Source organism: Rhea americana, unplaced genomic scaffold (assembly GCF_003343005.1).
Source record: "Rhea americana isolate MKP2758 unplaced genomic scaffold, rheAme1 scaffold_24, whole genome shotgun sequence".
Taxonomy (NCBI): Eukaryota; Metazoa; Chordata; class Aves; order Rheiformes; family Rheidae; genus Rhea; species Rhea americana.
Genome location: NW_028186357.1, coordinates 867,889 through 872,002, shown reverse-complemented (window position 1 = coordinate 872,002; position 4,114 = coordinate 867,889).

Genomic DNA, 4,114 nt, shown 5'->3' with positions numbered 1-4,114 from the left:
GGCAAATTTAGGCACAGAAGGGCAAATTTAGGCCCTCCTTTGGGAACCTAGGTTACCATAGCTCTCAAAGACATCCTTGTGTGTTGGGTCCTGAAAGCCTTCTCCAGCAGAGATATCAATGCCCTCAAATCTTATGGCCCTCGATGGGGTGTGATGTCCCACATGGGGTAGGACAGTGTCTTATTCCCTGATGCTGCAGTTATTGCTTGTGTGACTATGCTGGTAAAGTTAATGAGGCTCCGCACTCAAGTAACGACTGCTGAAGCAAGGCAGACTGCAAACGTWGGACAATAATCAGCCCAAAAGAACTGGAATTGAATACTTTTATTTTATTAATATCTTTCCTCATTTAATTCAGTGGCAAAACTCCCCCTGCTCTGGGGCATTGGATTTTAGTCTCTTCGTGAGGATAGGAAGGTAGTGAGACGATATGCACAGCCTTATCCTTAGAGCTGCCAGCTATTGAGAAAAAACCTTCTTTCTTTCTAATCTGGCTCTGTTATATTGGGATTAAGTTAAGGCATGTGAGATTCCTTTCATTTCTCAGCCTTGAACTTTGAGTGTGTCATATTAGGGAAAGTTATGACCTGGCTTTCACATGAATACTTCAGTCTAGTGTTCTTAYATATTCTGCTGCCAGCTGAATTGTAGTATATTAAGGTTTTATAGACGGATCAGAAAGGGTGCTGTTCTAAAAATGTGCAGCGTAAACTGAAARAAAGGGTTCAGATTGCAACTGTCTTCTGCTGATTATTTTACTTTCTTCTGGAAAAAATCATACCAATACTCCKATTTTTCAACAGCCCCCCACCTTGAATGCCGGACCCCCTCTGCAGCAAGCAGAATGGCTTATGTTATAGAAGGGAGAGCTGTTCAGAAAGGACCAATAGTAAATGATCATTTGCCAATATCCTTCTGAGTCTTTGGGGTTTTTTTTTCTTTTCTTTTTTGTTTTGAATGAAATGCTAAAATTTTCATTGATTTCAGTAAGAACCTGACAGAGGCTCTTACTTGAAAGACAGCATGGCATTGGGATGAGCACAGCAGGCTGGGTGCAAAGAACCCATAGTTTAATTCTGGGGTTTACCACTGAAATTGCATCTTGGAAGAGCCTCTTTCTTCCCAGTGTGTTAGTTTCCTCATCTATAAAAACAAAAATAAATGCTATCAATTTTTGTAAAAAGCTTTGAAATTTATTTCATTCAGGTATTATATAAGACCTAGAAATAAGAACAGGACATCATTCAAGTTGCATCCTGGAACAGCTTTTGCTGCTGTTGTTGTTGCTTTAAAGAAAGTCTTGGGTTTAGGCACTCTGCTACATGGCAATACGAACTGCATGAGGACCTCCTTAAATACAAGAATATAATTGTGCTAAAGAGAAAGACTCAAGATATAGGACCTAGATCTTGTTAATTCTCATTAATCTATGWTGTATTCTCATTAATATAATCCATGTAGACCAGCCCGTTCAGAGTTATTTCCTTCAGGCTGTTTGCTTGATGTCCCTTCCTGCAGGGTCCAATCCAGAAGATGCTCAAATCCATGGGAGAGTTGCCAGAGTTGCTTTGCTGTGAGCTTACCGTGTGGACCAGAAACTGTTTCAGGCTCGCCAAGAGTTGGCAAGATTAGGTCCTCTTTTCCAATATACATTCGTCTGGAACATATATATAAAGCTCACTTCATCAGCAACCTATATATATAGTCAAATGTTGAATTTTGTCAAAAAAAATACAGAAAACGCACCACATATTAAGAGCTATATCACTGCATGCAAAAAATCTTTTATTTGTGCTACGAGAAACCAACAATCCCAAAACCTTAAAATGCACAACATTGCAATCCACAAACAGCAGCAAAACATAGGTTTCTCTGGGCTGGTCAGGTTGGACTGGATTAAATTCTTCGGTCTCAAAGGGACTAGATAAATATTTTCCTATAGGGGTCAACAGTCTCAGCCTCTCAGCCTTGCTAAAGAGGCAACCGTGGGTTTAATGGCTAGATAGATAAGCCCTTATCTAAGGGACACAACACTTAGCTTTACAGTCCGCACACTTATTTACCGATTGCTAATGGCTACTAGGTTTATGGCACTTTAGTCTCAATTGCGGGGAGAACAGCCCCGGTTATTTGCGGCTGGGAGCACGCCTGGGAGCGCACCGCCTGCCTGGCTGAGCCTGGGACGGGATTTGGGTTGGAAACAAGAGTTTGAGTGGGAAGCTGGCCCGAGACGCGTCTTCGTCGCGCCGGAGCACTAAAAGCGGCTGCGGAGCCTGCTCGGCCGGGCTTCGTGGCCGAGAGTCCAAATCACCCGGCCGACAGTGCCTACACTGCAAACTTGTCCTTCTGCATCGTGTAAACGATTAAGATCGTTAGTTTTGGCTGGAAACGAGATCTATGGCATGCAAACCGCTCTGCTAGTGGGCAGAAAACGCACACTCCTGCTGTAATGTTTCTGATTATTTTTTTGCCCTTTGTTCATAAAAATGACTGAGTTATTGCATAATACWGGAATTAAGGAAGAGGGGAAATATATCATATAGATGGAAACGAAGACAGCTTGTCAATTATATAGGTAAATGAATGCTCGGTTCTCTTTTTTGAGCAATTTCTCTATAAAACTGATTGTCTAAGCAAAAAAAGAAAAAAGAAAAAAATCTTTTTTGGGCAAATAAATAGTTTGCCTCCTCTATCCAGCATTAAAAAAAAAAAAATCTTCAGACACTTCCTGAATTTTTCTCCGGATTTTGTATGCGTGCAGTTTCTTAGGTTAAGAAAATCTAGTTTTCAAGGTTTGGGGTGCCCTGGGGGTACAATGAGCTCGGATGTCAAATGCATCAAATAACTAATGAAGGAATTTCAAAGGCTTCCGAAGTGTCCATAGCAGCAATCTGCAGGTTTCACGGAGGGAAAGCCCATCGTGGCTGCAGTTTGTTTTGTCTGACGGCTTTCCGGGTTCTTCAGCACAGATCTGCTGTTTTATTCCGATTTTACATCGCTCTTAAGTACCCCATTCTCTCTGTCACAGGGGCTGAAATAAATTCAAGTCATCGTATCATAAAGTGTGCTAAGTGTCAGTATTCTTGGGAAAGGGCAAAAGGGAAAAAAATGTGTCATACATTAAAGGAGGGCTTTAGCAAAAGGACTCGGGAGGCTAAAACGATGTGGGGGAAAATCCGTACCGAAGGAGGCATTTTGCTGTGTGCAGGTCTTGTTTGCGGAGGGAGGGAAAGYAGGACTGGCCCTTTTCTTCTTCTTCTTCTTTTTCCTAATTGCTATTATTCAACTTACTTTTGGCGAAATAAAAGCTTCCTTCTGAGGTTTCAGCTAACCGAGGTGCGCAGGAAGGTGCCAGGGAAGGGTGGGAGGCTGCGGCGGCCCCGCAGCTTTCGCCCAAGCCGGGCCGCTTGGCTCTTCCCGAATGTTTTTTTTGCTCGGTCTCTGCTCGGCGAGGAGCAGAACCAACAACGCACCCGCGCCTGGAGCTAGCGCTGTCCCCCCCCTCCGCCGCTCCCGGAGACACAAGCCATCAGCGAGGAGCTGCTGTTACCCAGGCCGGTGTCTGCTGCAAAAACCTCGCTGGCAGCCACCTCTGTCATTTGTTACGAGCTCTTCTCGCCTGCCAGATGAAAGGCATCGTCCGTTAAAAAAAAAAAAAAGAAAAAAAGAAAAATCATGCCTATCTCCGCCGGGCCGCTTGCGGTCGGTGCCCCGCGGCGCTGCCCCGCTCGCTCCGCGCCGGCAGGGCCCGCGGGGCAGCGCGGAGCCGCGGGCGGCGGCGCAGGGCGCTCGGGCCGCCCCTCGTGTCACGCTTAGCACAAAAGGGCTATTGTGGAGCCCACGGGTCGGCAGCAGCAAAAGCTTTCCGAGGGCCCACATCTCTATGTGAGGTTATAACAGCAGTGTTAATCTTCTATTCAGTGTTTACCGAGCCAGCTCATCCGCGGGGCGGGTGGAAGGCAGCCAGCTCGCCAGAGAACGGGCTTTATTAAAAAACGCGGAGCTGTGTTGCTTTTAGCAGTGACCCCGCCGCGGTGCGCCGCGCTTCTCGGGGCTGCGGCTCCCCGCGCCCGGCTCGCCCAGGGCAGCCCCGGCCCCGGCCCGCCTCGGGGGG